Below are 13,589 nucleotides of genomic sequence, written 5' to 3'. Positions count from 1 at the left end.
GTCATTTATCCCAGAAAAATGAAAATTTATATTTACACAAAGCCTGTGCTTGAATATGTATAGCAGCTTTATTCAAAATAGCCAAGACCTGGAAATGACTCATATGTCCTTCAATGGGCAAATGCTTAAACAAGCTGTGACACATTCATGCTGTGGAATACTACTCATCAATAAGAAGGAATGAATTATTGATGCATGCAAACACCTGCGTGAATCTCCAGAGAACTGTGCTAAGTGAAAAAGGCCAATCTCAAACAGTTACATAAGGTTTTTGAAATAAGAAAATAGTAGAACTGAAGAACAGGTTAGGACTTGCCAGGGGTTAAGGAGGTAGTGTCAGGAGGGAGGTGGGTGTGGCTATAAAAAGAAAACATGAAGAATCCTTACAGTGAAGGAATGCACTGTATTTTATTGTATCAATGTCAACATCTTGGTTGTGATATTACTTCATTTTTTTTTTTTTACCAAATACACCACTAGGGGAAACTGGAGAAGAGTACAAGGAATTCCTGTATGATTTCTTAAATTAGATGTGAATCTATAATTATCTCAATTTTAAAAGTCTAATTTTAAAAATTGGGGGCAGGAGAAAGGCTGTTAACTGATCCCTAAGCTCACTTTGAACTCTAGCAGGACCTAAATAATACCCTTCAATTTGCCCATATTCCCTGCTCTCAAAGACTTTTTAGTTGTAGAACGACCTAACCAGATGAAAATTCAGGCAAACATATATATCCCTTGCCACACAGTTAGTCTCTCAGTTCACCTACAGTTCATCCTATCACTTATTCATTCAGCAAACACTTATAGAGGCCCTCCTATGTACCCAGGACTATACTAGGTGCTGTGGATACAGGGAGACAGATAATAGACCCTCTGTACCTAAATGGAGCTTACATTATAGTGGGAGAGACAGACAATACATTACACATACATAAAAAGGGAATTTCAGAGAGTGGTAAGTACTAAGAATGAAATAAAACAGGGTAATGCAGAGTGTCATGGGAGGGAAGGCTTTTTCAATAGTGGAGTCAGGGAAAGCCTTTCTTAGTGATTTGATTTCAGGGCTACATAATGGGACAGAGCACCAAAGCTAAAGAAAACATTCCTGCATTCCTTTTAAAAGGTCACTCTTGGCCCCAAGTGATAGCTCATGCCTGTAATCCCAGCACTTTGGGAGGCCAAGGTGGGTGGATCACTTGAGCCCAGGAGTTTGAGACCAGCCTGGGCAACATGGCAAAACCCTGTCTCTACTAAAAATCCAGAAATTAGCCAGTCATGGTGGCACATGCCTATAGTCCCAGCTTCTTAGGAGGCTGAGGTGGGAGGATCACTTGAGCCTGGAAGGTTGAGACTATAGTGAACTGTGAATGCACCAGTGTACTCCAGCCTGGGTGACAGAGAGAGACCCTGTCTTAAAAAAATAAAAATAAAAGTTCACTCTTTTTATGTGACGAATACGTAGAAAGGAAACAAGAAGGTAATGAGGGGACCGGCTCACAGGCTATTTCAGGGGCTTCCTCCCGAGTTGATAGTTCCATTGACCCAGGTTCAGCAATGGAGAAAAGGGTGCCATTTTCTGAGATGAGAAACACTATCAGGGAGGAGGGAATCAGTTCAGCTGGGAGAAGGAAGTTGAGTTCTGTTTAGTCACGTTCAGTTTGAAATGTCTAATAGACATCTGCATTGAGCCACAAACATTATATAGCCTCATTCTTTCTCTCTCTCCTGGCCAGGCCTCTATCAGCTCTGGGTCACTTTTTCACTTTCAGACTTGAAGAAAACATCACACAACGAGGTGGCTTCATGCATAGTAAAGGAATAAATATTATGATAATGATTATGCATACTGGAAGTATAGAGTTAGCTCTTCAAGGGTAAATCCCAAAGGACAATGGGATCCAAAAGGGAGCCAGCCAGCTACATTCTTCATTCCCTTCTCAATATCTTCCAGTAACTCTTCTGAAGAAGTCCCACATGCTGCGTGAACACAACTTCCGAGTGACCTGCTGGGTCTCTTTGCAGCTCCCTGTGAAGTGGTAGCCAAAATGGTAAGTGGCTTACCACATCATATTATTCGTCATATCACAATACATGTATTATGTACCTTCCCTGACCTCCCCTCCCTTTTACTCCTACATGCAATACCTTGAACTTGCACCTCTCAATTAAACTGTTGGCACCTTAATTCTTGCTTCAGGCTTTGTTTTATAGAAAACCCAATTACGACAACATCCAAACAAAGATATCAAGTAAGAAGTTCAAAGCCTAGAACTCAAGAGCAAAGTCAGGATTGGAGCTATCAGTATGGTTTGGCTGTGTTCCCACCCAAATATCACCTTGAATTGTAATAATCCCCACATGTCAAGGTTGAGACCAGGTGGAGATAATTGAATCGTGGTGGTGGTTTCCCTATACTGTTCTCATGGTAGTGAATAAGTCTCATGAGATCTGATGGCTTTATAAATGAGAGTTCCCCTGCACAAGCTCTCTTGCCTGCCACTATGTAAGATGTTACTTTGCTCCTCAATCACTTTCAACCATGTTTGTGAGGCACATGTACCCTAGAACTTAAAGTATAATAAAAAAAAAGAAAGAAAGAGGGGAACAATCACGTGGGTTGAGGCTAGCTGAGAGGTTAAGGAAGATGAGAGAGAGGGGAGGCCACAGGGCTGTGTGACATGGAAGTCATGGGTGGTCTCAGTGAGAGCAGTTGCAGTGAGGAAGTAAGATTGGAGAGGTCAAAGAGACAACAGGAGATGAGGAAGTAGAAGTAGCTATCATCATAGACAAGACTGAAGAAATTTAAGTGGAAACAGGAAGGAAGTAAATTGGGTAGGAGGAGACTAGTCTGTCTGCCGGGTGCTGAACCTGGGAAGTGTGTGTGAGAGAAGCACATTGTCCTGTAGTCAAGAGACTTGAATTCTAATCCTTTTTCTGCCAATCATGAGCTGAGGAGGCCTGAGGTAAATGCATCCTCTCTCTGGGCCTTCATTTCCTCATTTGTCAAATCAAATGTCTCTCAAGTCCTTTCTAGCTCAGAAAAGTTATATTCTATGGAAACATTGAAACTAACAGAGAAGGAAAAAAATGGGTGGGAAAATCAGGATCCTTGAGAGGATAGTGTAAATCCTTAAGGGGCAGGCAAAGGATATTTACTTCCTAGGGTGGTAGTCAGGATTAAATAAGGTAATTCAGGCACAGCACTTAACACAATGCCTGACACAGTCAGAACACAATATATTTTATTTATTACTAGAAATACTAGAGGTAGTATCAGTAGCTGAAACTTGCAGAGTATTGTGGTGCATAAATCTGCTGCACACAGGAAAGTGCCAGTGGAGGTAAAGCAGGAAGGATGAGAAGAACCAGGTACCAGGCACTGCCTGGAATGGCAGTGAGGCCTATGCTAGGAGCCACTTGTAGAACGAAGTGTGGGGATATGACTTTATGACGTCCACAGATGGTAGTCTAGGTGGATGTGAGGGCACCTCAAAATGAGAAGACACTTTACCTTTAAAGATGCTTTCTGCCAGGCGTAGTGGCACACGCCTGTAATCTTCGCACTTTGGGTGGTCGAGGCAGGTGGATCGCCTGAGGTCAGGAGTCAGGAGTGGTCAAGACCAGCCTGACCAACATGGTGAAACTCTATCTCTCTTACCAATACAAAAATTAGCTGGGCATTGTGGCAGGCGTCTGTAATTCCAGCTACTCGGGAAGCTGAGGCAGGAGAATTGCTTGAACTGGGGAGGCATTTGTTGCGGTGAGCTGAGATCGTGCCATTGCCCTCCAGCCTGGGCAACAAGAGTGAAACTCTGTCTCAAAAAGAAAAAAAAAAATGCTTTCTATCCTACGTAAAAGTAAGGTAGTGAAAAAAAGAGCCAAGGATAGCTAAGCTCACATCAAAGAAGAACAAAGTTGGAGGATGTACTTGACCACACATCAAGATCTATTGTAAAGCTACAGTAATGAAGACCATGTGGCATCAGCACAACAAACAAAGAACAATGCAACAATGGAACAGAATAGAGAGCCCAGAAACAGACTCATGCCATATACAAGCACTTAATTTATGAAAAAGGTGGCACCTCAGAGTAGTAGGTCTTAATCAACAGATGGTGCTAAGTCAAATGGATATCTGAGTGGAAATAAGAATGAAACTCAACCCCTGCCTCACACCATACCAAAAAAGAAAATCAATTTTATTTGGTCTGCAGTTTTAAATATGAAAGCTTCTAGAAGCTAATATAGGAGAATAGCTTCTTGGCCTAAGGGTAGGCAAATACTGTTAAAAAGGACACAAAAAAAGTACTAATTATAAAGAAGAATATTTATAAATTAAATTCCATAAAATTAAAAATGTTGGTTCTTCAAAAGATACCATTAAGAAGATGTTTTAAAAGATGTCATGGAGTGAGAAAAGAGATTCGCTATACATATAACTGATAGAGGATTCACATTCAGAATATATAAAGAACTCTTAGGCCAGGTGAGGTGGCTCACACCTGTAATCCCAGTACTTTGAGAGGCTAAGGTGAGATGATTACTTGGGCTCAGTAGTTTGATACCAGTCTAGTCAACATAGTGAGACCCCGTCTCTAATTAAAAAATTAAGAAATTAAATAATTCTACAAAAAAAAAAGGAGACAGGCAGCCTAATTGAAAATAAATCAGGCAAAAGACTTGAGCAGGCACCTCATAGAAATAGAATGGCCAATGAACACCTGTAAAGGTGCTCAATCTCACTAGTCATCAGGGAAATACAAATGAAAATCATATTGAGGTATCACTATACACCCACAAGAATGAAAATAATTAAAATTTCAGATGATACTACATGGTGGTAAGAATGTGGAACAACTGGAACTCTCATTGGTGAGAACTTAGAATAAAACAATCATTTAGGGAAAAGTTTGGCATATCTACTAAACCTAAATGTAGTCTGTACAAAACCTTTCAAATCCATTCCTGGTATATATCTGTCAGAAATGAGAGCTTGTGTTCATCAAAGACATGCACAAAAATATTCATTGCAGCATTATTCATAAGAGCCCCAGAAAGAAACAACCCAAAGTTCATCAAGAATAGAACAGGTAAACTGTGGTATATTCATAAAATGGTATACTGTACACAATGAAAATAAATTAACCACTGCTACGCATGACATTGATGAATCTCATAAATATCATGTAGAATGAAAGAAGCTAGTTACAGAAGAATACATGTCATCTGATTCCATAACAGGCACAGGGAGTGCTCTGGGTGTTGACAATGTTCTGTTTGTTGACTTAAGTGGTGTTTCTATGGGTGTGTTTACTTTGCAACAATTCATCAGTAATTCACTTAAGGTTTGTGGACTTTTCTGTATGTATTCTCTACTTTAAAAAAGAAAAGAAAAAAAGATTTATCTGAAAAAATGAAACAGGAGAGGGTGACCCGTATTTCACTAAACAATAAAATGTTTCTCCCGCCCTGCTTCTGACACCCTTCCTACATCTGAATTCCTCACTGCATGTGAACTTGTTGTTCTCATCAAATGAGTCAGGCAAAATGGAAAAAAAAATTAATGGATCTTGATAGATGTTTTTTAAGTTTAATGTTGTCCTTATAAGGTCATTAAAAGCTCTACCTTCAAATAAAACTATCAAACCTCGCCCTCCCTTCATTTTTAAGGAAGCTGAAATGGTGGCTCCAGAAACAGTAGTGCTCCTGGGATCAGAGGGTGGGGGGAGATTAGAAATCCATTCATTCATTCATTCATTCACTTGACAAATATTTATTAAGCAACTATTGTATGTCAGGCACTATTCTAGGCACTGCAGATAGAACAGTGAACAAAACAGAAAAAGTCCCTGTTCTCATGGAACTTACATTGTGGTAGAGATGGAGAATACACTGTATTGTAAGTATTTTTAATTTTTTATATATTATGATGCTTTGACATCTTTAAAAACTGTTCTAGCTGGGGAGAGACTGTCCCTCCTAGGCCTAGCTGATTTTTAAGGGGTAGCAAAATGCTCATCTGACATAAGCTTTTGATATGAAAACTAATGAATCCAGAGCTATAGCTCATTGATTTTGCCCATGTACCCCCAAGAGGCAATATCCATCTGCCTTAATCATCCCAGAGCCAGGTATCAGGCAACTAGGCACCACCCCTAGAGTTTAAAGCCTGCTGGAAAGAGTCACACTAGCCAATTCTGAACAGTTTACCCCCCTTGCTTGCCTTTCCCATGGAAAGCCCCCAAAAGGCTCTGGCCTAGTGCATTTCTCCTTCTTCCATCCTCTGCCTCCTGACTGCCCCAGGGCTTCCCCATGTGGTCCTCCATGAAGAGGTGTGTCTCCTGTCTCTAGGACCTGTGAGTAAATAAACTTTGTTTCCCTGAACCTCTCTTGTGTCTCCTCTTATGGCCACACTTGACTGACCATCACAAAAAAGAATAAAAGCATACATGAACGATGAGGAAATGCCACAGAGAATTCTTTATGCTGCAGTGATGGGATGACCAGTTCCAGAGGTATGATTTTGCTGTTGTATGGAAGAGGGTCAGGGAAGGTCTCACCCAAAGGCAAGGGACCTGAAGGAAAAGACCGAGTGACCACATGAATATCCGGGAGGGAACTCCCTTGAAGAGAAACTGAGGTGAAAACAGCTAGGAGGTCAAAGTGGCAGAAGGGGAATAAGCAAAGCTGAGAGCCATGGGAGATGAAGTCAGACAGGGAAGGGCCAGGGCAGATCATCAGAGCCTCTGTGGCCATTGTAAGGACTTTGGCTTTTCCTTTGTGTTAGATGAGAGGTGCTGGAGGGTTCTGAATGGAAGGAGTGACATGACCTGACCTAAATGTTAAGAGTCACCCAGGCTGCTGGGTGTCAATAGACAGAAGACAGGTGGGGCAGAAGCAAGAAGGCCAGCTAGGAAGCCATGACAGTGACAAAGGCGACATGGCAGTGCCTTGGACCAGGGGATAGCAGTGGAGATGGCAGAGAGCTGGATGTGTTTCATGGTAGTGACAAATGACTCACTTTGGAGGTGGGTTGTGAGACAAACGGAGGAGTCAAGGTTTTTGGCCTGAGCAACTAGAAGAAGGACGTTCTTGAGATGTGGGTAGAATAGGTGTGAGTAGAAGGTTCCAGAAGGCTGTTTGCACATGTTTAGATATCCAAATGGAGATGATAAGGAAGCAATTGTAGATAATGAAGCTGAAGTTGAAAAGCAGAAGTCAGGACTGAAGATATAAATTTGGGTGTTGGTGTTTAAAGCCATGGGATTGGATGAGATCACCTTGGGAGAGGATATAGACAGAAAAGAGAAGTCATCCGGGCCTTGGTCCTCTGAGATCAGCCCTGCCCTAAATCCTGCTTCCGCTGCAGGAAGAGAATATCCTCATGGTGAAGGAATTGGCCCCATTTTGCCTTGTCCCGGATAGCTGATTCCATAAGGTGTGAGGATAAATGAGGCAACACCATGTCCTAGAAATTGAACCTCACTGGAGACCAACCATTCTGTGAGGGAAACAAGCATACATCCTCAGTGAACATCTCCTCTCCCTGTCCTCAGCTAGGCTGAGATTTGAACTAGCAACCTAGAAGACAAGCTTCTTCATGCCTCTACTGGCTCTCCAAGCACCCTCAGCCTGCTTATGCTAGTCCAGCCCAGGGTATTCTGCTCCCCAGAAGAGAGCTTGGTCTCTAGGCAAGCAGGTTGTCCTTTCCACACTGAGCCAGAGACTGACCACTGAAAGAAAGTGAACTCTGAGGCAGCAGCAGCCTGGCTAGGAGCTGCCCCACTCATTTTACCCATTAGCTGAAAATCTTTTCTAACGATTTCCATTCCCCTTATAATGAATCATCAAATGAGCAGGGCCCCTGCTGGGAGGTTAATAAAAACCATACAGGATTTTATGGCTTGTGCGAAGACAAAAATTGGCTGTCTGGGGCCCTGGAAGGCAGCAATCTGAATCTTTTTCCACCGTGGATCTTTAGTCCTGAAACTAGATTGCAGGAGGAGATGAAGAAGAGTGTGGGGGAAGAAGCTCTTGAAATACCTCCCAGGTTTTCTATCTTCCTCAGCTTTTGTGTCACCACTCAGGCTCCCGGGACTCACCTGAGGGAATCCCAGCCACAGAAAGCACCCATGGAAGAGCAGAGAAGCTGGAGAAACAATAGCAGCAGAGATAGCATTTACTGTACTCAACTTTCTGGTCCCCCGGCTTGCTGTCAAAATACTCACTCATTTCCCCACCTTCGTTGTCATTCTTTTAAAGGATTCTTCCATACACTTGGTTTCCCTGCCATGCCCTCCTACTCTCAGCTTGATCCCTTTTTCCTTCTTTCTGAACAGATATTCCATGATCATCAGAGCCTCGATTGGCTAGTACCTGTCTGAAGCCCTCCCATTCTTTCATCCTCTCACATTGACTAGAGACTCTACTTTGCTTTTCTGCCCAGGAGGAAAAGTGGTCCAAAGACCATACATCTTAACGCTGGGGCAGTATTTATGCAGCCAGTGTTTCATCTGTTTCAGGATGGAGCTCATTTTAAGTCACCTCGGGGAGCTTGGTACACAGCAATAAAAAAGGGGGAGTTTGAGATCCCTGGAGAATTGGAAAGACAAGACTTCTTTTCTCTTACCTTCAACCAGGTCCTAGAGCACAAAAATGAATTGCAATTCTTTCTTTGCTTCTTGTAGCTGGTGAGATAGCAACGGATTTTGCTGTAGCCAAAACTCCATGTACAAATGGCGATGCAAATCAGTGGAAAGGGTGCCTTTCTTAATCCTCCTCCTCACGGTGTTCCCTGCTGGGCACCAGGGATCCTCAGCAGGACCTACAGGGGCAAGCGTTAAAAATACTCCTTTGTGTTCAATAAAAATTTGGTGAAGATGTTGCTAGTGCTAGGTGTCTCTTCTGCTGTAAAGAGAGGCCTTGCAATTTACCAATCCAAAATTTTCATTCATTCCCTTATTCATTCAGCCTTTTTATTGAATGACTACTATGGCCAGGTTTGGTGCTACATGCTTCAGATAGAATGGTGAACAAGATAGATGAGTCTTACAGTAAAGGTGGAGGGAGAGGCAGAGAAATAAACAAATTCATCAAATCATTACACACTTTATTAAGTGCTATGAGATATTTGTGGGCTGCTAGCCCAGAGGGTGAGGTTTGATGAAATGCAGGCTAAACATAGAAATAAAAGCAAGCTGCATTTTTTTAATGACTTGCTTTTACATGTAACTTAGGAAATGTTTTTTGGAGAGTCACATCACAGCAGGAGTTTAAAATGGAATTGCTTACTCCTGAGCTAGGACATCAACAATATCCATGATCTCATGGAGGCAGATTTCATCTCCTAAGATGCCTTTCAAATGATGTGGGTTTGCCTCTATTCAGGAAATAAATCAAAAAGACAGCCCAATCGCCCCAGCAACAGGCACTACTGGTTGTCTACTCAACAGCTGTTCTCTCCTTGCCCCATCCCCTTTTCCATGTCTGGGGAGGTCTTTGTGACATTGTACCTGAGAGAATGGTCTAAAGCTCACTATTAGGCACTTGTCTGGGGAGAAGTGGATCATGTCATCTACCTGAAAGAGATGTTGGGAGGTCCAAATAAAGGCATGGAGGTTGATACTTGCCCTTCTTAAATTGTTTTCCCTGGACTAAGAGAATGAAGTCTATACCATAGGCTTATGATTTCTCAGTTCCTCTTAATAGGATTCAAGCCACAAATCCTCTTCTGTGGCAACCCAGACACGTGGCCATTTTCCTACTCTTTGGTAACTAAGGCTCTGCCTGGTGAGGAAAGGGTAAGTGATCATATTTTAGAGAGACCTGTAAACCCTAGTTGCCTTCCCCTAGCCTCCCCAATCTGACTGCACATGGTTGGAGTTCTAAGTGTGACAAAGGCTCTTTAGAGACTTATCTAAACCTGACTTGATTTTAGATCAACAGAAAGTGTACATATCCTTTTCAGGGAACCATTAAGTTCATTCTTGGGTAAACCAGGATAAGAAAGAGAAACTAAAGCTTTCCTATGTTAGGGTAGAAAGGTGGTCTGTAAAGTATATCTCTCTCTTTTTTTTTTTTCCTGTTCCAGGGCTTTTAAACTGTCCCACCAGATCAAGCCACATTTATAGTCCTACTTGTCCACAGATTCAAACCAGCAGCAAACCCTGATAGTTGAGGGATTTGATCAGGTCCTTACCTTATTGTTCTCCACCAGCTTCCATTCCCACCTTGTTCTACAGCCTCCATCTCCATCCTCTGGTTTCTTCAGATTTGATTGTTTTCAATGGCTCTGCTTTCCCTTATTTTAGCGCCATGCTTTAGCTCTCAATGAGAGATCTACACCCCAACTTGACCCAGCTTGACATGAATCCCATTAGCATGGGACTTGCTGACCTGCTCCAGTTCTTTCCCTTTCTTCTAAGGCACCATTGGCAAATGCAGACTCATATGGGTGGTGCTTCCTCTACCAAAGCACATCGGGCTAAGCATAAGAGGGATGCCACAGTGAGTAGGTCATGTTTGTAAAGTTAGACCTTGAACTAGTTTTCAGTTTGTCCACTTCTCCTCTCATCTTGATAGTATCCATACCACCTTTGCTGCTAGTCCTAGTCTTGTCTTAGGAAATGATCAGCTAACTTAGTCCTTAACCAACCTGCTCTGCATCTTAGATTTGAACCAACATTCTCTCTCCTGATCTAGTACAGAATGGGCTTGTGTTTATCTGCTCAGCACTCTTTGAGAGAAACCACTTCCCTCTCTCTCTCCTTTTGCTCAGTCACAGGATCTAGCCCATCTCTAGCCACAAGAGTGGGAGTGAGACCAGTCATACAATTCAAATTTGAATTCATCTGACCCCAAAGTTTCGTTAGTACATAGTTGTGCCTCTAGGTGTGAAAACTTGGTAGCAAGTAATTAAGACAAGGTTGGACTGATAAGCTCTGTTGTTGAAAGAAATGGGAAAAGAGCTTACTGACACTGTAGGTAATATAGCAGCCAGTGGACAGTCCACTTGGGGAAATCAGAGGGGCTGATGTTCCACTATAGAACAATTTTGTGTCTTAATAGAAATATCATCTTGTATTTCCTGGCCACCTAGAATCTCATCTAGAATCTGCTGTTGTTGGAACATGCTACTTCATCTGGGGAAGATCCCATGTCTGAACAACAGTTATCACATAAAAATTTTTTTTTAATTTTACCAATAGTTGTTTTATTATTATTAATATTATTATAATAACTTTTATTTTAAGTTCAGGAGCACATGTGCAGGTTTGTTATATAGGTAAACTCATGTCACGGGGGTTTGTTGTACAGATTATTTCATCACCCAGGTATTAAACCTAGTAATCATTAGTTATTTTTCCTAATCCTCTCCCTCCTCCCACCCTCCATCCTCTGATAGGCCCCAGTGTCTGTTGTCCCCCTCTACGTGTCCATGTGTTCTAATCGTTTAGCTTCTACTTATAAGTGAGACCATGCAGCATTTGGTTTTCTGTTCCTGTGTTATTTTGCTAAGGAAAAAGGCCTCCAGCTCCATCCATGTTCCTGCAAAGAACATGATCTTGTTTCTTTTTTATGGATGCATAGTATTGCAAGGTATATATGCACCATATTTTCTTTATCCAGTCTATCACTGATGGGCATTTAGGTTGATTCCATGTCTTTTCTATTGTAAATAGTGCTGCAGTGAACAAACACATGCATGTGTCTTTATGGTAGAACAATTTATATTATTTTGGATATTCTAATGGGATTGCTGGGTCAAATGGTATTTCTGTCTTTAGGTCTTTGAGGAATCACTACACTGTTTTCCACAATGGTCAAACTAATTTTAAAGAACCTTCTCGGGGAATGATTATGCAGTTGTTAAGTGACCTCCTATAATATATTGTTGTTGAGAGGACTTTCTTTTTGGGTACAAGTATATAATACTTAAAGAAAACTCAATATGAAAGCTTTATTAGAGAAAAAGAAAGATTAGTAAACTGGGAATTAACTATTTGCTTTTAAAACAGAAGCCTCCGCAGGGCATGGGGTCTCATTCTTGTAATTCTAGCACTTTGGGAGGTTAAGGTGGGAGAATTGCCTGGGCCCAGGGGTTCAAGACCAGCCTGGGCAATATAGTGAAACCCTGTGCTAAAAACACAAAAAAGAAAAAAGAAAAGAAAGAAAAGAAAACAGAAGTCAGTGTTTAATTCTTTTAAACCTGGGACAAAAATATTGCTTCCTGGAACATACTATTTTTCACAATAAAATTTGAGAATAACTCCCTAAAAACCAAATGAGTGATTCTGCTTCAAAGAAGGTGTAGTACATACACGTTTTCCTATTTTTTCCCTCTAAGTACAATGGAAAACTTTAGACATTATATATAAAACAAAGGCAGAAAGGCTTTAAAGGGAAGAGAAGAAGGTAGATTGGCTGGGACTTAGGGACCATGGAACAAAACAGTGGTGAGTTCCCTGGGTTCCTGGGCTTTCTTTTTGCCGCAGCTATTCCAGACTGGGGAATAAGGAAGATGATAACCTAGAAATGCCAATGAGCACAGGCAAAAAAAGCCACAACAAAAGACTGTTCTCTTTAGCCAAGGAACAGGAAATGAGTAGCCCAGCAAGACAGAGGACTTTTAGACCAGAACCACTCCACTCCAGTCAGACACAACAGGGAAAAACAAAACAACAACAATGAGAAAAACACTGTAGCCCCATCTCCACTCATATCAGGAAAGGCCTAATGGGGACTCTAGATTTCTACCCTAATTAGGCTGTAATAAGGGCTGCAACACTATTTCTTACCTCCACCATTCCTCCAGGGTGGTGTCAGAAAATGCTGAATAGAAAATCAGGACTTTATTCCTGCCTGGTGAGAAGTATCCACACCACCGTATCAGTGGAGACTATGTGGGAGCCTGGAGTTTTACCTCCATCCAGCAGTGAAGAGGTGCCTCTCCCTCCCTCTTTCCCCAAATAGGGTCACGTCAGAGGAGGCCTAGTGCAGGGTCAGGACCTTTGCCACAGCAGTAGTGTGACTCTCCCCATGGCATCAGTGGAGGCCATGGGAGATGCGGTAATAAGGCATTCCTACTCCTTCCAGCCAGGGAGGTATGAGTGGAGCCCTACTGGGGAGCCAAAACACTGACCCCCATCCAACAGTAATGAGGAACTTCCTTGAGTGTCCAGAGAGGTTAAATGTGGAACATGAACGTCTATCCCCACATGGCAGTAATGAGGGGTGATCCTCTTGCCCTTGCCAGAGCAATGTCAGAGGAAGCCAGTGAAAACAGAGGTTTAAATAAAGTCCAGAGTCTTATAATACCACAAATGTTCAGGTTTTAATTTAAAAATCACTCATCATACCAGGATCTCAAATGGAACAAGACAAAAACAATAGATGCCCTTATCAAGATGACAGACATGTTAGAATTATCTACAATTATTTTACAGTAGCCCTCATAAAAATGTTTCAAGGAGCAATTAGTAACATACTTGGGAAAAATGTAAAACTAGAATGTCTCAGGAAAGTAATAGAAAGTCTCAGCAAAGAAATAGAAGGAATAAGTTAATAAATGGAAATTCTAGAACTGA

At 41.8% G+C, this 13,589-nt stretch overlaps 1 protein-coding gene and 1 long non-coding RNA gene across 3 annotated transcripts in view; one reads left to right on the top strand and one right to left on the bottom strand.

Annotated features, from left to right (window-relative positions):
- The window catches only part of PDHX (pyruvate dehydrogenase complex component X), a 198,075-nt gene that overhangs the window by 135,312 nt on the left and 49,174 nt on the right, over window positions 1-13,589 (top strand). The window contains exon 12 of one of the 2 annotated variants that reach the window (XM_055281937.2): window positions 1,955-4,196. The exons of the other annotated variant lie outside the window; for it this stretch is intronic. The gene's annotated coding sequence lies outside the window, so the exon portion shown is untranslated. Of the gene's footprint in view, window positions 1-1,954; window positions 4,197-13,589 lie in introns of those variants that run through there. 2 annotated transcript variants of the gene reach the window in all.
- On the bottom strand, window positions 50-12,677 carry LOC129484246 (uncharacterized). Its single transcript, XR_010121282.1, has 3 exons — window positions 10,202-12,677; window positions 8,633-8,827; window positions 50-8,152 (listed from the first exon to the last, which is right to left on the bottom strand). It is a non-coding gene; the product is annotated as an uncharacterized lncRNA (long non-coding RNA).

This window comes from Symphalangus syndactylus, chromosome 6 (assembly GCF_028878055.3).
Source record: "Symphalangus syndactylus isolate Jambi chromosome 6, NHGRI_mSymSyn1-v2.1_pri, whole genome shotgun sequence".
Lineage (NCBI taxonomy): Eukaryota > Metazoa > Chordata > Mammalia > Primates > Hylobatidae > Symphalangus > Symphalangus syndactylus.
This window is presented reverse-complemented; position numbering and strand designations above follow the sequence as displayed.